Source organism: Crocuta crocuta, unplaced genomic scaffold, assembly GCF_008692635.1.
Source record: "Crocuta crocuta isolate KB4526 unplaced genomic scaffold, BGI_CrCroc_1.0 scaffold138, whole genome shotgun sequence".
In the NCBI taxonomy this organism is placed as follows: Eukaryota; Metazoa; Chordata; class Mammalia; order Carnivora; family Hyaenidae; genus Crocuta; species Crocuta crocuta.
The window spans coordinates 4,455,280-4,478,975 of NW_027532585.1; the positions used below are offsets into that span (position 1 = coordinate 4,455,280).

General features: G+C 39.3%; 1 protein-coding gene across 1 annotated transcript in view; it reads left to right on the plus strand.

Moving 5' to 3' along the window:
- The window catches only part of PDZD8 (PDZ domain containing 8), a 90,649-nt gene that overhangs the window by 991 nt on the left and 65,962 nt on the right, over window positions 1-23,696 (plus strand). The window lies entirely within an intron of this gene.

A 23,696-nucleotide genomic window follows, 5' to 3' on the forward strand; every position in this document is an offset into this window, starting at 1 on the left:
GAAGGACGCCGGCACGGGTTGGTGCGGGGTGGGGGCAGCTGCCGGGGATCCGGGCCTGGGCGGGAGGCCGCCGCCTGCGTGGGACGAGAAGGGCAGAGGCTTATCCCCAGCTCCTGCTCTTCCGGGGATCTCCCCAACCCTGGCTGGGCAGGACCCTAGATCAAGGCAAGTGGTGCGCCCGTCTCTGCCCCTGGAGTGCAGGAGTGTGAGCCAGAGCCCTGCCCGCGTGTTGGTGGGCCGCCCAGGGGGCTGACAGCGTGCGGAGAAGCCGCATATTGAAAGTGGAAGGGAGGCCNTTGCAGCATCACCTTGGCCACGTTGAGAAATTGTTCCTGGACACAAAGTACGGGGGAGAGGAGTGTGCCCTAGCCGGAGGCTGTTACATTTTGCGACTGCAGGCCACTTTTGCAATGGCGCTTTGGCAACTTTCAGGGCAGAGGTGTGGTGTGTGTTGTAAAGGAATACATTACCGCAGCAACTTGAAAACCAGTTGGGGCCCTATACCCAGTGTAGCTAGCTCCCTGTAGATTTGGCGTTAATGCCACCCGCCCCCTTTGGAGGGGGCTCTGTAACGCAGACCTAGACTCTGCGCCTCTCCTGTCAACTCTGGATGTTAAGTTTTGCCAACAGCACCTGAGGTCGCCTTGCTGAAGGAATTTGAAGGTTAGTGATTTTAGCCTTTTAAAGCTCTCCTGGATCCAGTGGCTTCATTTGATGTAGTATCCTCTTCTGATTGATGGGCAAGGAAGTTTCGTAGGAGTAGGGGATTCATCTACTCTGGTTTGTTGGAGCAGAAAGGGTCGTACATGGCTTTTCTAAATCAGCTGTCCTCTACTTTGCTGTTCATGAAAATGTTTGACTCTTGGATTTTGTCCTTTCTCGTAAAACTGTGTCCATCTGGTCATTGCCTTACCTAGTGCCTTTTAGTGGAAGTTGCATATTTCTGGTTCACTAATTTTCTTGCACGGTGTCAAGCAACAGTGACCCAGGTAATCCAGAGATATTTTATGTGTGGTTTTATATGGGTTATTGACTTGTGTGTGTGGCAGATACAGCTCCCTAATTATGTTTTGTTTAGGCTTACAGCCCAGGGTGACAGCTTAAAACTGTTGTCTGGCAGGAGACATTTACTTTGTCATGGAAATATTTCCATAGATCTGCACAGGGTGGCGAGCTGGTGGTTCACTGTGTCTGATTTCCTATTCTGTGAAGTAGAATGTACTTTATGAAACCAACTCTTTAACTCTGGAATGTAAGTGGCTAAATTATAAATGAGTTCTAGTGTTTAACCAGTGAGGTGTTTATTTATAGCAGTGTGTTGCTACGAAAGCCTTGAGATAAAGTCACAGATTTTGGTATTCTATCTCAACTTCAATTCTGATGTGTTTTGGGTAACTTTCAGATAATAAAATTTGACTAAGTTATTGTTTGGGGGTTATTTGCAGATTAGCCAGTGGCAATGAGGTTGGATATCATTTTAGTTTTTTTTAATATGAACTTGGAATTCAGTTAAATCTGAAGGAAATTATGAATAGCAGTTATGGAGACCTTAGTAGGTTTATTGCTTTGAAGGCACTTCATCATCTGTATCCTTGAATAGCATCAGCACCTAATGTACGGCAAACTTACTGTATTGCTTTCACTTACTGTATCTGAAGGGATTCTTTAAAAACATAGCATGTGTTTGGTTATAGATGAGAGTTCCAGTTTTAAACCTTATACTTTAAATGATCAGCTTCAGAAATGTACACATTCGCACTCTTTGTATCAGAAGGCATTTCAGTGGTCAGTCAGTAAATACTGCACAGGACAAATCACTCACTGCACTTGTACACCTACCATGTGCTTATCGTTGTTTTAAGTGTTAGGGCTTCAATACTGAACAGCCTTAACCCTCATGGAGCCTAAAGTTTAAAGAGCACTTAATTAGCAGTACTTAATATGACTTAACTAGAATGTGCTCAGTGGGAGTTGGGGTTTGAAGTAACAGCAGCTGATTTTAGTTTAGTAAAAGAAAATAATAGAAGTGTGAGGATGGAAAGGGCTACTTTAGAAAGTGTTGAGTTCTCTTGTCTATGTAGCTCTTCTGCCAGAAGTATTTTAAACTACTGAGGTTGTGGAGCGGATTCAAATTTCAGTTAAGAGAATGAATTAAAAGACATTTAAAATGTATCACAATTCTCACAAGGAGAAGTAAAGTAGCTAGTGTTTACCCTTTTATACAGATGATGGAGAAGTGCTGTAAGAAGTTAAACTTGCTTGAAGTCACACAGCTGTCAGGTAGGGAAACCCAGCCCTCATAAAGACAGAACTGCCTTTTTCCTTCAACTCTGTCATCTTGTTCTTAAGGTATTGTGTTTTGTGGGGTTTTTTTAGTATGCTATCAAGATAACATATGTGGAGGTACCTTTACAAATTAACCGAGAACTCAGAGAAGAATGTAACTACAGATTTTTTTTTTACTTAAATTGGAATTTTTTTTTAAAGTTTATTTTTGAGAGAGAGAGAGACAGAGAGCTGGTGTGCACCCGTGGGAGGGGCAAACAAAGAGGGACAGCGAGAATCCCAAGCAGGCTCCCAGCGATCATGACCTGAGTGGAAATCAAGAGTCAGACGCTCTGCTGACTGAGCCACCCAGGCACTCCTCTTAAATGGGATGTTCGATTAAATTGGATGTTTGAGAGCAGATCTTCAAAAAGGTTAAATCTTTGGGTGCTGCTGCACATAGTATTTCTACTTTAATCCCTTCTAATTTTTAATCTATTTTGTTTCCAAAAAGAAGGTCTGCTGTTTTATCCTTTAGAGCCATCTAATCTACTTAGAGCTAAAGCAGTAAAGAATATTGTATTGAGTCTTAAGACCCTTTGGCACTTTTATAGCAGACATCCTTGCCAATTAACATTATAGTCACTTCCCCCCTCCTTTATCTGTTTTTCCATTTCATGTTGCTGAAGTGAAGGTGGCCCACCAGGAATGCCAGTTCCTAATGTCTCAATCTAGAGATTCAAAGTTCAGATGGTCACTAGATTATAAGGATTGCTATGATTAACCCTTCATTTTACCCGACTAACACAGTTTGTAAAACATTATAATATTTTTTAAAAGATGAGTTATATGTATACATTTTCTACATATTTCTACATTTTCTAGTTTTACTGATATAATTCTAAATTCATTTCCCTCAAATGTTCATTGTTTTGATTTTTTCCCCTAAAATGTATACTTTACAATAGTAAATTAAAGTAGTAGTACTTTTTTTAAAAATTAGTCCAAAAATTAGTCTTCAGGAGAGAAAGATTACCACCAATATTTCTGACTACATGGAGAATCCGTCTTCAGCACGAAATCTGAGTGATAATCAGGGGAGTTTAGAATTTGGGGGTCAAACAGTTGAGATTCTTCCTGATGCTTTTGTTCCTCAAGTATTATTGCTGTGTCTTAGCACTAGTTGCAGACTAAAAGGCCAAATTCAGTTTGCAGGTGCTTTTTATTCGGCCTCACTGTATTTTTGTTTCTTGATTGCCAGTATTTAAAAATGGAAGATTTTGGGGGCGCCTGGGTGGCTCAGCTGGTTAAGCGTCCAACTTTGGCCCAGGTCATGAGTTTGAGCCCCATGCTGGGCTCTCTGCTGTCAGCACAGAGCCCTCTTCAGATCCTCTGTCCCCCTTGCTCCGTCTCTGCCCCTCACCATTCTCAAAAATAAATAAACATTGAATAAGAATAAAAATAAAAATGGATTTCTGGCTTCTCTTAGGAAACTGTGGAAGGTCTTGTTACACCTGGCCTGCATTCCTTCTAGCAGTAACAGGATGGGGAGAGAGGTCTGGGAGCAGCTGCAGGAAGTTCTTATGTTTAGTCTTTAGTCCCCGCCCACTTGCTAATGGTACTTGCCTGGCATCTTGTGAATTTGACTCTCCCTAAAGCGAGCAATACTGTTCATAATCAGTGAAAATGGGAAGAGTTAATAGCTGGATAGTAAAAGGTGATTATTTTTACCCTTCTTTAAACATTATCATCTTTCAAGGGACTTTTATGGAGCAATTTTATTTTATAAAGGGCATTGATATGTTGAATTAAAAAAAAAATCATTCTACCAGAAACTTTTAAAAAACACATGGAGCATTTTCTGTTTGTGCAGGACAGTGATAGTAAGTACATGTGGCTGCTTTTCACTGGAGTTTGGTGGGTTTTTGCTTTAGTGTGGAATAGGTGATTAACTATGGAAGCATATACTTCTCTGATGTGCAAATAAGGGGACATCTACTTAGTGATATTTGAATTTAGTGAATGCATGTGAAGCAGTTATTTGGGGGAAAACTTCACTCTTCAAGTTCATGGAATATCTTCTGAACATGACTGTTTTTGTCATAACTGTTCTGTTCTTTTACTCCTGAAAAGCATTCTGCTATATATTTGTGGAAATTTTTCAAATGTTCCTACTGACTAGAGACCAAAGGACCGGCCTGTGTTTAGTTAAGTAGAGCTTTTTAGCATGTTTATATTTACCTATATCTTCTCTAAAAATACCATTAATTTCAGAGGACTAAATTAGGTTTGGCCTGGAAAGCCTCATACTGTGTAATGTGGTTTGTAATTGAATTTCTTTTTCCTTTGTCTTCTGAGATGAAGAAAAACATATACGCTTACTGTTAATTATAACATTTTCATTTTACTGGTTATTTGAGGAAAAGATGGTTTTGAGTAATCATGTCTTAAAAACTTTCAAAGTAAATTCACCGAAAGCTGACAAAATCATTTGTAAGGTGTAATGTCCTGTATTTATTCACTTTTTCTTTCATACTTTTTCTGTATATGGACAACTTTTAAAAGGTGTCTGAGGCTAGAAAATAACTTGAAAATAGCTTAGTGATTGTAAGAATCATAGTTTTACTTAATATCAATTAGTAGGAAATATAGCCTTTGATTCTTGGGGAAAGTACAGACAAGGACATTATTGTATCACTCTAGCTGCTCTGGAATAATGATGTAGCTAATTATCTATTGTGCTTTTTCTTTTACTGCTGCTCAGATGAATATTTCTATATAAATAGAATTGAAGAACTGTTGTCTTAGATAAATAAAATTATTTCTAAAATACTTAATTTTCAGGGATGCATGGGTGGCTGAATCAGTTAAGTGTCCGACTTCGGCTCAAGCCATGATAATCATGGTCCATGAGTTTGAGCTCTATGCTGACAACTGAGAGCCTAGAGCCAGCTTTCGATTCTGTGTCTTCCTCTCTCTCTGTGCCCCTCTCCCACTCACTCTCTCAAAGATAAACATTGGGGTGCCTGGGTGGCTCAGTTGGTTTAAGTGTCTGACTTTGGTTCAGGTTTGTGGGTTCAAGCCCTGCATCGGGCTCTGTGCTGACAGCTCAGAGCCTGCAGCCTGCTCTGGATTCTGTGTCCCCCTCTCTCTCTGCCCCACCCCCACTTGCATTCTGTCTCTCAAAAATGAATAAACGTTAAAAAAAATTTTTTTAAATAAATAAACATTAAAAAAATTAAAATACTTATTTTCAGTAACTGTTTCCTGAAGACTGTCCTGCCTTTATATGTGGTGAAGGATAAAAATGATTATAACATTGTTAGTTGGTTAGTGTTTCTGGAGAAAACAAAGAACAATGGAAGCTCATTATAATGGCATTTTGGATATATTTGAAACCTTCAGTTTTGTGAGGAAGGGGAGGGATCAGTGTCTCTGCTGATGACTTTGTGCTGTATAGTATTTTGTGACCTTAATGTCCTTGGTATGCCTAAGTATACTCCAGTTAATGCTGGTTTTACTTCTTGCGCAAGTTGGGTTTTCTTAAGCTTCTTTGAATTATTGTGATCTAGGCATTTATAACTATTTAGATGGAAAATAATGTATTGATAAATGTTTGCTCTAGAAATTTGATTCACACACTGAAGGGAGAAGAGTAATTATGAGGAGACTGCTAGTCTCGTCAGTCACGTGCAGGTTTGCTGGCTGACCAGGAAAACTCCGATTGGTTCCTGGAAATAGAGCAGATCATTATAAAGTAGATTGTATGGGAGGAGCTTGCCTGCTGATCAAATACTTAATATTGACTTACAAATGCTACTAATGACCATCATATGAGGCAGAGGCAAGAGTCATAAAATCAGTTTGCTAAACTCTATGCCAGGTATTGTGTGGGCAGTTCCATTCACTTGCTGCCTCACTTACTAGTTAAAACTACTTTATGGGAGAGTTTAGTATCTCATTTTTTACATATGTGGATGCTTGAGACTTAAGAGGGGATTAGTGACTTTCTTGAAGTCCGGGGCGGGGGAGGGGGAAGAAGCCTGGACTCCCAAAGGCCATGCTGGGTGATTTCTGCAGAGATCTCTAAAAGAAGCTGGCGTTTGGCCTGTGAGTTAAGAATGGTTTCTACATTGTAAACTTCACATTGAAGTTTGTTCAAAGAAGACTATGAGACAGACCATATGCACCCACAGATTCTAAAATAAAAACTCTCTGGCTCTTTATTTTAAAAAAGTTTGCTCTAAACTCTTAAAAAAATACTTATAAAACAAGAATTATGCTTTAAATGCCTACAGAGAAGGAGCAGATGTACATATATGTTGAAAAGTGCTTTTAAGCCTTTTTTTGAGGGTTTTATCTTTTTGGAAAGCTAATGAGAACTGTGGCTCTCTGAGGAAAAATGCTTAAACAGATTTTTGTTTATGAAATTTATAGTCCTCTCAAAACCTGTCTAGAGTCCTTAGATTCCAGGTTGAGTTGTAAGCACAAACAGGTACAACTTTGTTGCTATAAGTATAACTAAAACTATAAATATTAAGCACTTTAATAACTTTGTTGGCCTTCTTAGAAGGCATATAGGAGTCATATGGCTCAGACATTCTTGAAAAACTTCTTTTTAATGAATATAATTTATTGTCAAATTGGCTTACATACGACATCCATTGCTCATCCCAACAAGTGCCCTCCTCCATGCGCATCTCCCATTTTCCCCTCTCTCCTGCTATCCAACCTTAGTTTGTTCTGTGTGTTTAAGAGTCTCTTCTGGTTTGTCTCCCTCCCTCTCTGTAACTATTTTTCCCCCTTCCTTCCCCCATGGTCTTCTGTTAAGTTTTTCAAGATCCGCATATGACTGAAAACATATGATATCTGTCTTTCTCTGACTGACTTACTTCACTCAGCATCATACCTTCCAGTTCCATCCATGTTGCTGCAAATGGCATGATTTCATTCTTTCTCGTTGCCAAGTAGTAGTCCATTGTATATATGAACCACATTGTCTTTATCCATTCATCAGTTGATGGACATTTAGGCTCTTTCCATAATTTGGCTATTGTTGGAAGTGCTGCTGTGAACACTGGGGTACATGTGCCCCTATGCATCAGCACTCCTGTATCCCTTGGGTAAATTTCTAGCAGTGCTGTTGCTGGGTCGTAAGGTAGGTCTGTTTTTAATTTTTTGAGGAACCGCCACACTGTTTTCCAGAGCAGCTGCACCAGTTTGCATTCCCACCAACAGTGCAGGTGGGTTCCTGTTTCTCCACATCCTCGCCAGCATCTGTAGTCTCCTGATTTGTTCATTTTAGCCACTCTGACCAGTGTGGGGTGGTATCTCAGTGTGGCTTTGTTTTGTATTTCTCTGATGATGAGTGATGTTGTGCATATTTTCATGTGTCGGCCTTCTGGATGTCGTCTTTGGAAAAATGTGCATGTCTTTTGCCCGTTTCTTTACTGGATTGTTTTTTGGGTGTTGAGTTTGGTAAGTTCTTTGTAGATTTTGGATACTAGCTCCTTATTCGATATGTCATGTGCAAATATCTTTTCCCATTCTGTTGGTTGCCTTTTGGTTTTGTTGATTGTTTCCTTTGCAGTGCAGAAGCTTTTTATTTGAAGCTTTTTTTTTTTGAGGTCCCAGTAGTTCATATTTGCTTTTAATTTCATTGCCTTTGGGTATGTGTTGAGTAAGAATTGCTGCAGCTGAGGTCAAAGAGGTTGTTACATTTCCTAAAAAAACTTCTATCCAAGAAAGTGTAACCGGCCTCTTTTTTTTCTCCTCTTAGTAAAATTCCGTATGGCAGCTGAGACTTTTTGAATCAGTTATTCAGTAAGAATATCTGACATTTCAAGTTAGAGTTTCTGCCACTCAATACCATGTTTAGAAGTTAAATACTGACGTTACAATTCTTCCCTATCACATTCTTATTTTCTCAGAACAGTGTCACCAGGAAACAAGGGCTGTTAAATCCCTTTGTTCCACCTCTGGGGTCCTGGGACTTAGCAGCACTTTTGGCCTGGCGTCAGAGCACACTATCCTTCACTAGAGCTGAAGCAACCACCTAGTTATTAGTAGAAGTTTTACAGAAGTTTAGTTTGAAAATATTTCTTGCCAAATTGCCAAGACTTGCATAAAACCACATACTTACTGTAGTTGTAGGGAAGAAGGAGGTATAGGTGTTAATTACCTACCTTCAGATGAGTAGAACCGCAGGTGGTAAGTAGAGACTGCCACTACTATGGAATTATTTTATTCTTTTGAGTTGAGGCCATAGAGAAGTACTTAAGTTGTCTGTTCCAGTCCATAGAGCTTTGGGGTGATGTGTGCCTGTCTGACTTTAGCACTCTCCTAAGCAAGAGCCTTCTCTTTCCTTGTTTCAGTTTTCATATCTGTAAAATGGAAATGGAAATAGTATCTATCTAATTGGAGATATGAAATGTCACATATAGGACACCTGCTGAATAAACGTATCTTCCATTTGGTAACCAAGTGAATATACACATTTATTGATTATCCCGTATCTGTCAGATATTTTACTAGAGATATGTCAGACATTTACTAGGTAACACATTAAACTTGTTTCCCCTTTCAAAGGTATGTATGGGACTAACTCATTCACCACTTTATTTCACTCCTGGCCATGTCTCCAGCTCTGACCTTATCTTCTGTAACTCTTCCTTTCACTGAGTCTGTTCTGGCCTCCTGGCTCTCCTCACATCCAACCATGTGCCCATCATCAGGGCTTTCCTGGTTTGTCTTCAGGAATGTTTTTCCCACAGATGGCCGAAGAGCTCACAACATCATTTTTCTTGTCCCTGCCTCAGTATCGTCTTTTGACCATCCCATATAAAAAAGCACATTAGCCCTTTAAATGCAGAACTTTTTTTGTGTGTGTACAAACTTTTTATTGACGTGTATGAGTGTGTGTGTTTGTGTGTATGTGTGTATAGATAGAAACTGTCCAGATCCTAAGTGTATGCTTGATAGATTTTCACAAAGTGAACTCAGCTATGTAACTGAAGTGCTGGAATTTTGAGTTCAGTCTAAAGAATTCTGTGGGCGCATGGGTGGCTCAGCCGGTTGAGCATCTGACATCAGCTCAGGTCATGATCTCACGGTCCACGAATTCGAGCCCCACATCGGGCTCTGTGCTGACAGCTCAGAGCCTGGAGCCAGCTTCAGATTCTGTCTCTCCCTCTCTCTGTTCTCCTCCCCAACTCATGCTCTGTCTCCCTCTCAAAAAAAAAAAAAAAAAAAAATTAAAAATTTTTTTAAAAAAGAATTCTGTATCCTTTGAGTTTCTTAAACAGATGTACAGAACATATTTTAACCTTTTCTTTTTAAATGGTGGAAGGTTGTCATTATAAACACAGGCTGCTAGTTTGTAACCTAAATTCTGATTGTAAAATCAGTATTGAAGAGGAGTGTCTCCTCTCTTTACACACACACACACACACACACACACACACACACTCCATACTACATCACACCACACCTGCACACAAATTTTGCTGATTAAAGTCTCCAGCAGTTCACAGTTCCGAGTTGAGGTCTGTTGGGCACCTATTTCCACGTGCAAACAAAAACAAAACCTGAACATGTTTGCAACCTTCTCTGACACTCCAGAAGCTGTGACGTTTAATTTCATAGTCTTGGGAAAGGTCACTATAGATGAACTGTAAATGGTCCTTTCCTTCGACTGATAAAGAATAACAAAACCGATTTTCACTGGTCTGGTGCATAATTTTTTCATGAAACCAGCAGACTCCTTTCGAACATGTCTGTCTTCTCTAATCAGCGCATTGGGTATTTATGCCCATGAATTCTTCATGTATTGTCTGGAGAATGGAGGTGGTGATATGGTCAGTGGAGTATGAGATGTGTGTTCTTTGGTTTGCCTTTCTTTGAGAAAAGAGCTAGAAAATGTTCCATTGCCCAGCATAATTCGTTCTTGCTGGTATATACTTAAAAACAAGAATACTATGCTTAGCCCAATAAAATGTTTTGATTGGGTGTTTTGCTTTGTATTAAGTACCTATGTGCATACTTGGTTCATTGGCAAGGTGCATGACAGTCAAGCAGGTATTTGTGACCTCGGATGTTTAGAAGCTGTTTCTCTTAGAATCAAGTCTCATATCCTGTATAATCTACAACTATAAGTGACTATTGTTTTTTGCTGTGAAATCTTAAATAGTAACAATGACATTATTTAGTAGCTGGCTACAAGAATGTATATTTGAAAGAATAACTGTGCTCTGTTCTTAGATACAGCTGTTTCATTTAGGCATCAATATCTTCTAAATAGTGTATCTGGTGTTTGTGTTACACGCTTGCTCTCCTTTTCACACAATAGCCTTTCATGTGTACTAGATTATACTCCTACTCATTACTAAAGATGATTGTGGTTGTCATTGCTGACTACACAGTCTTGCTACCTTAGTTATTTGGTCAAGCAAATAAATAATTTAGAGCTTTTAGTTCTGTGAAACTTGGTGTGGCTGAAGTAAGAGCCCTTCTATTATAGCTAATTTCACTGAATGATAATCGTTTTTATAATGCATCAAAAACCTTATTTGGTTCTTACTATTAGGTATAATCTGTAAGATTTAGGACAGATGATGTTTGGTCTTTTCTAATATTTGGAAAAGTTGCTAGTTCTCAGTAGTTAACTTTGGGTTTTAATCAGGACTAAATTGCAAATGTTTGACATAGGAAGAATTTAAATGTTTGTAGCAAACTATGTGTCCTTCATTAACTAATACTGGAGTAGTAGATAGTACTTCAGGTATTCTGAAAATAGTGAGGTGTAAGGAGAAAATTCCTGATAGCCTTAGTCTGTAATAAAGCCCATGAATACAGTTTGTCTAAATTTTAGTAAATTATTTATTTAAAATATTTGAGTAGGTTATTCAAAATGTTTGGGATTCCTAATGCTATAGATTTAGGGTTTGGACTCCATTATTCTGAGAATCATGCGAGTCAAAGCCTTTATTAGACCAGACTCTCTGGTATTACCTGTTGGAGCCTTGGGGATACTCTGTGCTCGTAAGGTTTCTCTGGAAAGTAGCTCAGCCTCTTTGCCCTGAAACAGGATGAGAGGACTGGGGACTTCTGTTTTATTTCTGAAATTATTGTTGATTTGTTGACTTTGTGTATCCTTCAGCAAATCTTACAACTTGTTATTTTAAGACTGAATGAAAATTAGAGTTGTTAAAATTTTTAGAAAAAATTATGTAATTATGAGGTGGCATTATTATTCACTGATCTCTTATTTCTGCAGAGGTCTCACGTACAGATTTCTCTCAAATATACAGGTACAAATCATCTTTCTAAATTTTTTTAATGTTTTATTTATTTCTGAGAGAGAGAAGCAGCGTGAGTAGGGGAGGGTCAGAGAGAGAGAGGGAGACACAGAATCTGAAGCAGGCTCCAGGCTCTGAGCTGTCAGCACAGAGCCCGACACGAGGCTCAAACCCACGAACTGTGAGATCATGACCTGAGCCGAAGGCAGACGGTTAACCAACTGAGCCACCCAGGTGCACCTAAATCATCTTAAAAATATTTAATAAGTAAAAAAAAAAAAAAAAATTTAATAAGTTCCAACTTTGGGTAAGGGAAGCATGGATACTGATAATATTGAAACCATTTATACATCAGAATATGCTTTGCTACTTTTATTTGGAAAGAGAAAAATTAGGAGAAAGCTAAACAGTTATAACCTTAAAGTATTAACTTTCTCCTCATTTCTCTTGTTTAGATCTTTTGCTGTTCTCCATGTTTTGAATGGAGTTTTTGTCTGTTTGATACATCTAAGAAGATCTGACCTCTGTTTTATATACTTCATTGTTCATGTTTTTATCAGAGTAGAGAGGTGATAATTTTGCTTTAAGATGTTTTTGCTTCATCCACTAGACTTAAGAAGGATTCAGTTTACCCCATAAATGTTTGATACTATCTTTGTCCAGGGCACTATACGTTGCAGAGAGAATTAGTGGTAAGAGGGAATAACTAAAACAATCCTTCCTTCAATTTTTTTCCCAAAAACATGGAGTCTAAAGAACACCCTACTAAAGAACGAATGGGCCAATCAGGCAATTAGAGAAGAAATTAAAAAATATATGGAAACAAATGAAAATGAAAATACAACAATCCAAACTCTATGGGATGCGGCAAAGGCAGTCCTAAGAGGAAAGTACATTGCACTCCAGGCCTATGTCAAGAAATTAGAAAAAGTGCAAGTGCAAAATCTAACAGCTCGCCTAAAGCAACTAGAGGGAGAGTGACAAGAACGCCCCAAACCTAGTAGAAGAAGAGAACTAGTAAAAATCATGGCAGAAATTAACAATATAAAATCCAAAGAAACAGTTGAACAGATCAATGAAACCAAAAGTTGGTTTTTTGAAAAAATAAACAAAATTGACAAACCTCTAGCCAGGCTTCTCAAAAAGAAAAGAGAGAGCACCCAAATAGACAAAACATGAATGAAAATAGACTTACTACAACCAACCCCTCAGAAATACAAGCAATTATCAGGGAATACTGTGAAAAATTATATGCCAACAAATTGGACAACTTAGAAGAAATGGACAAATTCCTAAACACACACTCACTACCAAAATTCACACGGGAAAAGATAGAAAACCTGAACAGACCCATAACTAGTGAGGAAATCGAATCAGTTATCAAAAAATCTCCCAACAAATAAGAGCCTTGAGCCAGATGGCTTCCCTGGGGAATTCTACCAGACATTTAAAACAGAATTAATACCATTCTTCTCAAACTATTCCAAAAAATAGAAATCGAAGGAAAACTTCCAGACTCATGAAGCTAGCATCACTTTAATTCCCAAGCCAGACAGAGACCCAGCAAAAAAAGAGAACTACAGGCCAATATCCTTGATGAATACGGATACAGAAATCCTCAACAAGATACTTGCAAATTGAATTCAACAGCACATAAAAAGAATTATCCACCAAGATCAAGTGGGATTCATTCCTGGGTGACAGGGTTGGTTGGTTCAGTATTCACAAATCAATGATACATCACATCAACAAAAGAAGAGGTAGAAACCATATGATTAGATGCAGAAAAAGCATTTGACAAAATACAACATCCCTTCTTAATAAAGACCCTCGAGAAAGTCGGGATAGAAGGAACTTACTTAAACATCATCAAAGCCATCTATGAGAAACCCTCAGCCAACATCATCCTCAACGGGGAAAAACTGAGAGCTTTCCCCCTGAGACCAGGAACACAACAGGGATGTCCACTGTCATTACTGTTGTTTCACATAGTCCTGGAATTCCTAGCATCAGCCATCAGACAACAAAAGGAAATAAAAGGCATCGGAATTGGCAAAGAAGAAGTCAGACTTTCCCTTTTTGCAGACGACATGATACTCTACACGGAAGACCCGACAGACTCCACCAGAAGCCTACTAGAACTGATCTAAGAACTCAGCAAAGTTGTAGGGTACAAAATCAATGTACAGAAATTGGTTGCATTTTTATACACCAACAATGAAGCAACAGAAAGAGAAATCAAGAAACTGATCCCATTCACAATTGCACACAAAAAAAACATAAAATACCTAGGAATTAACCTAACCAAGGGTATAAGAGATCTGTATGATGAAAACTATAGAAAATTTATGAAGGAAATTGAAGAAGACACAAAGAAATGGCAAAACATTCCATGCTCATGGATTGGAAGAATAAATATAGTTAAAATGTCATTACTGCCCAAAGCAATCTACACATTCAATGCAATCCCAATCAGAATTGCACCAGCATTCTTCTCAAAGCTAGAACAAACTATCCTAAAATATTTACGGAACCACAAAAGGCCCCGAATAGCCAAAGTAATATTGAAGAAGAAAACCAAAACGGGAGGCATCACCATCCCAGACTTTAGCCTCTGCTACAAAGCTGTCATCATCAAGACAGTATGGTATTGGCACAAAAACAGACACATAGACCAATGGAATGGAATTGAGAACTCAGAATTGGACCCAAAAATGTACAGCCAACTAATCTTTGACAAAGCAGGAAAGAGTATCCCATGGAAAAAAGACAGCCTCTTTAACAGATGGTGCTGGGAGAGCTGGACAGCACCATGCAGAAGAATGAAACTAGATCAATTTCTCACACCATACACAAAAACTCAAAATGGATAAAGGACCTGAACGTGAGACAGGAAACCATCAAAACCCTAGAGGAGAAAGCAGGAAACAACCTCCTTGACCTCAACCGCAGCATTTTCTTACTTGACACATCCCCAGAGGCAAGGGAATCAAGAACAAAAAGGAACTATTGGGACCTCATCAAGATTAAAAGCTTTTTAAATCTAGTAGTGAGAAACAGTGTACTTAAAGTAAGATAACAGGCTAGAACTTAGAATTTAAGAAGAATTGCCTTGATAGCTCTTAACTTTTTAACTCTGTGGTTTTCTTTTTTTTTCCTTTTCTTTATTTGAGAGAGAGAGATGAGAGCAGGAGCCAAGGAGGGACAGAAAGAGAAGGAGAGAGGGTGAATCCTAAACAGGCTCTGAGCTGACAGTGAAGAGCCCGACATGGGGCTTGAGCTCATGAACCGTAAGATCATGACTTGAGCTGAAACCAAGAGTCACACTCTTAACAGACTGAGGCACCAGTTGCCCCACTTAGTGGTTTTCAAAGTGTGATTTGGGAACCTCCTTGGATCTCCAAGATCCGTACAGAAGGAGTCTGCCATGTCAAAACGATTCTCATGATAATATAGAAATGCTGTTTGCCTTTTCAGTCCCATTCTCTCACAAGTATACAGTGGTGTTTTCTAGAAGTTATATGATGTGTGATGACATCACCACCTGGACAGCTGATGGAATGTGAACTTGTGTATTCTTGTATTTAAAAGTGTTATTTTTAATTTCTAATGTGGTAGATGTCTGTATAACCCACATAAACAGTGGGTCTTTGAAGTCGTTAGTATTAGTAATTTTTTAAATGTGTAGGGGTCCCGTGATCAAAATATTTGAGAACTGCTACTCTGAAATGTATTTATTTTTACCATTTGTAAGGGAGTTAACCCTATTGCCTCACTTTCTGAGTCAGCATTTTTTTTAATGTTTATTTTTGAGAGAGAGAGATAGAGCACAAGCAGGAAAGGGGCAGAAACAGAGAGGGAGACAGAATCCAAAACAGGCTCCAGGCTCTGTTAGCACAGAGCCCGACGTGGGGCTCAAACTCAGGAACAGTGAGATCATGACCTGAGCTGAAGTTGGGCACTCAACCAACTGAGCCAACCAGGCGCCCCTCTCCCCCCTCTTTTTTTAATGTTTGTTTATTTTAGAGAGAGAGACTGAACACAAGTGGGGAAGATCTGAGTCAGCTTTAATGAACATTACAAACATTGTTTGCATTCGATTTATGGTATTTACATCTTGGTATTGTGAGGAGCACAGATCTGAGTGGATCTGTTGCAGTTATGATTGTACCATTGTGATCACAGAAAGCCACTTGAACTTCCTCATCCTTCTTTTCTTCATATGTAAAATAAGACTTATAATGGAATACATTGTTTTGGGTCATGAGCGTCAGGGATGTATGTGAAAGTATTATATAATTTACAGACATGCTAGAAACCAAAAAAATAGTAATCTTTCTATTCTCTTATTCAAAAGTATATGTTGGGGGAGCTGGTAGAGAGGAGTGGGGGTTTGGATTTGAGGACAGTTCTTTTCATGGTTTCCTTTTTTTTTTCAGCTTTATGAAAGCTGAGAATTTCAGTTTTATTTGTCATAGGCTATGGTAAGGGACCTTCACTTTGTGAGTTGTGATGAACATAAAAAGATATGAGATTTATCAGACATGGTCAAGAGGATTACTTTGGTTCCCTGAGCAACTCATCTCATTTGATACTTTATCTCTAGTGCATAGGATATCAGTTAACATTGACTCACCTTTGAGCCACCAGCTGCTGAGCTCTATTATGAGGGGCCTGCGGGCTCTGTTATCACTCTTTTTGTTCCGTGTATATATAAAATTACAGCAGAAAGTTGTGAAACATTTTAGATCTTGATTCTTCTATGCAGAATTAGGAGTTGGGGTAAAAGTTAACATATTGTATTAAGTAGAGGGTATATGGGTCATCAGGGGAGAGGTTTTTATAACGGTGTTTATTGTCCTTATTAGTTTCATAACTGTTCACCAAACTTTTTCCCTTTTTTCTCCTTGCGTGTACAGGAATTAAAATCCTTTTCCAAAGTGTAGATTTGTCAGCATGGTGCACATACAGAATTCCATACACAGAGCAATTCTCCATAGGTTTCCTTAAGTCGGTGTCTCACTATATTCAGTTTTAATATATGCTTCAGTTATAGAAGTTACAAAGCTTAATGACGCAGAGTAGAAAGGTAACACCTAAGGTAGGGAGACATACTGGCTGTTGTTAATTTGTTTCCCTGCACTTGCAAGTTGATAGCCTCTCAAAGAACACAATTTTTAAAAAATCAACTGGTATCACGACTGAAGTCATGGCCATGTGGAACCCAAAATCCAAGGAAGAGAAACAACATCATACTTGGTGGATGCTGACTCCTGAAACGGTTCTTTGTGGAAGGGAAGGAGTTTGCTCTGTGATAATTTTCTGGGAGATCAGCCTTAAAGTAGATAAATAGAAAGCTTAACAGAAGTATTTCTAGAGCACCTCACTGTGCCTAAGGCTTTATGTGAACTTTCTCATCTAATCTTTATAATAACCTTATAAATGGGTAATAATTATTATCTTACTTTTGCAGATGAAGAAACTGAGGCTTTGAGAGTTGAAGTAGCTTGTCCAAGGTCTTAAAGCTAGTAAATGTAAGAACGAAAATTGAAAACCAAGCACTGACTCTAACACCTGTGTGCTTAATACTGCTTTAAGCTCCCTTGTCAAAAGGAAGCTGAGGAGTGAGGGAGGAACAATGGTTTTCATTATTTCACATAATCCTTATAATGGCTCTGTGAGGTGGGTGTAATTATCCTTTTTCATGTGAGGAAACTGAGGCTTAAAGTTAGAGTATGCTCAAGGTTTTATTACTGGGAAGCAGAAGAATAGAATTCCAAGCCGGGCTCTTCGAGCTCCAGAGTCTGCTCTTAACCCTGTTCTCCAGTAGCTGTCATGTATGTTTCTTTTTTTCAGGCAACTCACAATGTATTTGGGAGGAGGGGGTGGTGTGAGGGAGAACTAGAGAGAAACAGACTAATTACGGGCGTGATAGAAGTGTGTAGAAAGTGCTTTCGGAACACAGGTGAGGAAGCAATAGCAGATGGAGCCGGCACTTTACGGAGAGGAGGGGACTTTGGGGTAGAATTTGAATGGTGGAAAGGAGCTTACCGTGTAGGACTGCTTAGGGCACCACCCTGGTTAGTTAGCAGGCAGTCTCTCGGGAGAGGTGGTATGGCAGTGGTAACTTCGGGAAGCTGGGAGGAGTTTGGTGTGTGAATTGTCTGTGATGTATTATCAGTTGCATTGTCTAAGTAAATTGGAAATTTGAAATGGAGGTTTACTAATAAGAAAATTAAGAGTGGTTTGAACCACTCGTACTTTGCTTTCTTTCCAGCTTACATGGAGTCTCGTGTTAACGTGCCGTAGTTCGCACAGTAGTGTGCGCCAGAGAAGTCACGGCCAGCTGAGGCTTTGTAATGACCCTTCAGTGCAGCGGGGACCGGATTATTTAAAGGAATACTAAGCTACCTCTGAAGAAGGATTAGCGAAGAAGCATTTTGAAAATGATCACCCCTGCTTTATCTAGTTTACATAGTTGGCTTGGCAGAATTTAAAGCACACTTAGGTTTTCTGGTTCCTAACACGAGAGCCAAGACTGTCAGGCTGAAAGGCAAAACCCACACAGAACTCTCAGTTGGCTCTGGAGCACTGCTCATTCTGCTCTCTTCCTTAGGCAGGATGCAGTGTTGTCTGTATTCCTGAGCCTGAAACAAGACTGAAGTCTCCCGAGTCTGTATGCACATGTGTGGAAACGGGTGAGATGACATTTGAGCTGACCAGTTAAAGGACATTTCATCTTTAGACACAGGGTGATGGCATGGAAGTATGATGTTGGTAGAGGAAACAGCAAAAGGAGCTGAATCAGGACATTGATTGTATCTTTAGGGATTCCATGCCAGTTTGATAAGACTCGAACATGGAGAAGGAAGAAAACCAGACTTTGTGTGCGTGTTACATGTTGGGAGCCCCACTGTTTCACATGTGAGCTCTCTTAAGTCTTTGTAATAGTCCTATGAGGTAGCTTTTTATTTAAAGAAACAGAAGGCTTTTGTTTTGGATTAAAAAAGACTTTTTTTTCTTTAAAGAAGAGGAAACCTGATTTCAGATATCACAGCCTTCTAAGTAATCCATGAAACCCTGAACCAGGCCAGTGGGGAACACTGAACAAGGGTGGAAGAGACATCTCACCAATACAGTAGAGGAGATTGGAGATGGAACCGATTGGCTGTGAGAAGGGAAAGAGTCAAAGATAACTTCAGGTTTCCAAGTGTCTATGAAATTAGTGGTGCCAGTACGAGAAAATAGGAAAGGAGGAGTGTGATTAAAGAAAAGGTGTCTAATTTACTTCTATGCATCAATAATTAGAACTTGTAGAAGCAGTAAGAGCAAACGGTGTTACGAAAGAAGGTATAAAAGAGAAAGGAGAAAGAAGAGAGAACTGAAGTTCTTTTAGTATACCAAACAAACCTCTTCTAATTCTTCATTAAGGAAGATTTCAAACTTACTCAGACGTTAAGAGAATAGGTCGGTAAGCCCCCATAGTTCGTAGCAGACAGCCCTTAACTTCTGGCCACCTTGGGGCATCACTGCCCTCCTCTGATTATTTTGAAACAAATCTCCTGCAGTTGGGATTGCATGATTCTCATTTTTGTGTTTTTCTCATGACACCTTCCCTCCTTGACAAAGCCTTGTCCAACCTCTGTATTTCTAGAGATAGAAGATGTGCAGTGCATTGAGGTAGCTGTATCTTTGTTTCTGGGGGCCTTTTTGTTGTTGTTGTTGTTGTTTTTGTTTTTACTAGCTCTAATTGTTGGGAAAATTTCCCTCTTATTGAGTTGGAAACCTGAGCAGATTTATTACTTTGGCAAAGACACAGAGCCCATGCTGAAGTCAAGAGTAGATTTAGACCTCAGACTATTTTTACGTTGGGTTTGTAGCAAACCCTTTTCCTCTAAAGATCACAGTGTTTGCAAACAGTTTTATTGCTGCCATGTGATGGGGATGTCACCAGCTGGTGCGCAGGGTGCTTGGGGAGCATTCTTGAAGAAATATCTTAGAGAAAAAACATATTTTAGGCATTAAAAAAGATTCGGATCCACATATGAGAAGAAGGCTTGGCTTCTCTTGTAGGTGTAAAATTTAAATACTGCATATCTTAAAAATGTTACCAAAGTAATGTACATTTTTAAATTAAACATGTTTTTTTTAACTTTTACTAAAATACAACTCACCACTTAAAATGTGTACTAATTATAAAATTCACTTCGATGCGTTTTTACAAAGTGAACAGAACACCATTCAGAATAAGCAGCAGAGTATGACCAGCAACGAGGAAGTCCTTCGTATGGCCCCCAGTCACTCCTTCCCTGCTTTCAGCAGAGCTGGCCTAACTTCTGCCACCATTGCTTTGGGGTTGGTTTTCTTTTTTTTAAATCTGTTTTTGAACTTTATATAAATTGGGCCATGCTGGGCGCACTCATTGTTTTTCTAGCTTCCTTATTTAGCCCAACAATATGTTTGTGAAATTAACCCATGTTATCGTGCGTGGATGTAGTTTGTTCATTATATTTGCTGTGGAGTGTTCACTGTGTGATTGTGCTCAGTTTATCCCTTCTGTGCATCATGGACCTTGGATAGCCCTGTTAGGAGTATCCTTATACATGTCTTGTGGCGAACATTTGTGCACATTGCTATTGGATGTATCCAATCTAGGATATAACAGTAGGTTTGCGGGGTCATAGGTTACGCATCTCTTCAGGTTGAGTATATTGCCTCAGAGTTTTCAGAGTAGTTATAATATTCTACACTGGCAGTTTCGTATCTTCAACATTTGGTATTGTCTTTTCATTTCAGTTAACATACATAATTTAAAAATCAGATATGACAGGACTTAGTATGAAAGTTAGCAGTCACTTCCCTAAATCATCTATTTTCCTCACAGAAGTCATACTCTTCTGAATCAACCATTTATATAACTTTGTTTTTAGCAGGTTTTAAGAGGTGCTGATTAAGAACACAGATTTGGGAGCCTGACTGCTTTGATTCTTAACGTGATTCTTCCTGCTTACTAGCTGTATAGCTTCTGTGTCTCCATTTCGTCATGAGAATTAATTAGAGTACCCATCTCATAGAGTTACTGTGAGAATCAGTGTAATGCTTTTTATACAGTAACTACTCAGTAAAGTTAGCTATGCTAATTAATTATGGTGTCACCTCTGTATTGGTCAATGATATCCTACTGTGGTTCTTGATGTAACAGCTTCAGACATTGTCAGTTGATTGACTTCCTTCTGAGGTAGGTGAGGATTTAGCGAGGGATAGCCTCACTTATCTTCCCTTCTGCCTTTTCCTAATCTAGCTATCTCACTGTTTTCAATTCATTCATTGAACTATGTCCTTATTTATATATAATCAATAACATTTATGTTCTGTTATCTTCCTTGACTAGTCTGTATTTACATTGTTACTGTGTCTGATTTTTCTTTATTGCAGAGCTATCTAATGTGCAGCTTTATGTTTCCTTCTCTATATTCTAGTTTTAAAATCTTTGTGCCATTCGAAGCAATATGTCCCTATAACTTGAATTCTTTATTTTTTTTTACCTAATTGCCTTAACCAAGTTTTCAAGATTTAACTGAAAAATGAACCTCTCCCTTCTCATTCCTTCTGCCTGTCTTATCCATATCCCGTATTTCCTAGAGATCATCTTGGAGCCTTCATCACCCCATTCCAAACCATGCTTGCCTCTTGGCTTGCCACACACCTGTCATCTGGGTTTAGGATATCATTGCTTTCTGGACTTGGATCGACTGTTTTCTGGATCACTTTCTTCTTTCTTGCTTTATGCCCTCATATTACTGGTATTTATTTTCATATAACTTTTTAATAAAGGATGCAGTCTCCAGCAGTCTGTTTTCTTCTGTACCTGTTTCTTTATCTATGTGAAATACAGAAATGATTTGCAAACTGTGCTTCCCCATGTTACTTTGTGGATTAAGCACAGTAACATCTGTGAAACCGTGAGCGTCCTTGCAGGACACCTTCAGGTGAGGTTTGCTGTGTTATTCCGGCTGGGCAGAACTGGGTGGACATCAGATCAACCTCAGGGACTACAGACCAGGAGATACACTTGTGTTCTATTGTGGGCTTAGTTGTTGCCCCCACAATTCATATGTTGAAGCCCCGATCCTCAGCCTAATAGTGTTTGAGGTGGGGCCTTTAAGGAGGTAATTAAGATTAAGGGATTTCATAAGGATGGAACCCTAATGCAATAGGACCAGTGTCTTTATAAGAAGAGGAATAAACATCAGGAGTGTGTGTGCAGAGAGAAAAGCCAGAGAGATGCAGGAAGAAGGTGCTTGTCTGCAAGCCAAGGACGAGAGGGAGAGAGGCTCACTAGAAACCAAACCTCCTGTCGCCTTAGTGTTGGACTTCCAGCCTCCAGAACTAGGAGAAAATACATCCGGTTTTTAAGCCACCCAGTGTGTGGTATTCTGTTTTGGTAGCCCTTGCAGACCAATGAAGTTCCGGTTTTGCCTTCTGTGTGTGGGATTTAAGAGGCCTACAGGGCTGTGGCCTTGTGTACAGTGTGCTGATGCCTCGCTGGGGGCTGTTGTAAGCGTTAGTGAACAAATAAATGCTTTTAGTCAGTGCCTGATCCATAACTGTTTGATAAATCTTTGTTTTCCATAAGCCTTAAAAGTGGCTGTAAGTTATTTTAACAGAGGTATGTCATTTATGGTTTTATTTCTTATTTAATCAGAGAATTCTAACCAAATGTTTACATATCAAAGCAATGACAAAAGAAATTATTTCTAGGTAAACTGGGTTAGATTTTTCTTAACAGCCTTATTCAGATATAATTCATACTCCATAAAATTCACGTATTTAAAGCTTACATTTCAGTGATATTTAGTAGACTCGCAGATGTGCATGACCGTCACCACAGTCCATTTTAGAAGTTCTATCACCACAAAAAAGAAAACCCCATACCCTTCAGCTACCCTTTTCGTAACCCTCCCCTAAATACAAATGTACTTTCTCTGTAGATTTGATTCTGGATTTTTATATGGATGGAATCATAATTTGTAGCTTTGGGGCTTACTGGCTGCCTCTGTTATTCTTTTGACTGTTTTTTCCTCTCCCCTTTCTCTCCTCCTCTCCTCTCCCCTCCCCTTCCTCTGGCACTCCCATGATGTGTGTGTTGGTGTGCTTAATGGTCTCAGATTTCTCTAAGGCTCAGTTCATTTTTCTTTATTCTTTTTCATCTCTGTTCTTTGGCTTGTGTAACTTCTGTTACTCTAGCTTCAAATTCACTAAGTCTTGTCTTCTGCTAGTTCATATTTACGGTTGAGAGCCCTTTTGGTGAAATTTTTTCTTATCTTTTTTTCCTTGGGGGAGGGGAAGAGAGAGAGAGAGGAAGAGAGGGGATGAATGAGAATCTCAAGCAGGCTGCATGTTGTAGGGTTCCATCCCACATCCCACAACCCTTGGGATCATGACCTGAGCCAAAATCAAGAGTCAAGACACTTAACGGACTAAGCCACCCAGGTTTAGTGTGTTATTCCAGCAGAAAACTGGGTGATAATCAAATCAACCTCAGGGACTATAGACCAGGCTCTGGAGTTACATTTCAAGTGCCCTGACATTTTTTATTTCAATTATTCATTTTCAACCCCAGAATTCCCACTTGGTTCTTTTTTAATAGAATTCCTATATTTATATTGGTAGTCTGTATTTGATGGGACATTGTCAGAATACCTCCCTTTACTTCTTTAATCATGCTGTTAAAAATTTTTTGTGAACACATTTCTAATGGCTATTTGGAAGTCTTCTGCTCAGTCCAGTGCGTGGTCATTCTTCTTGGCAGTTTGTGTTGCCCGTTCTGCCTTATGGGTCGTGCTTTCCTGATTCTCTGCAGCTTCACAATTTTTGCTGGAAATCGGATACTTAGATAATCTATTGTAGCAACTTGGAGCACGGGTCCCCCTTTCCCAGGGCTTATTATTTATTTGTTTTTTAGTGATTGCCTGGGTTCTTTTAGTGCCATCTATCCCTCACTCTTGTTCTCAGCAGGGCCTCTGGCATATATCGTTCCCCCAGCTAACCCCGTCGAGTTGTGGCTTCCTTGAAGGAGTAGTTTCTGAGGTCTGGTTTGGTACCTGTTCTGACCTCCCCTGAGCTCCCGTCCCC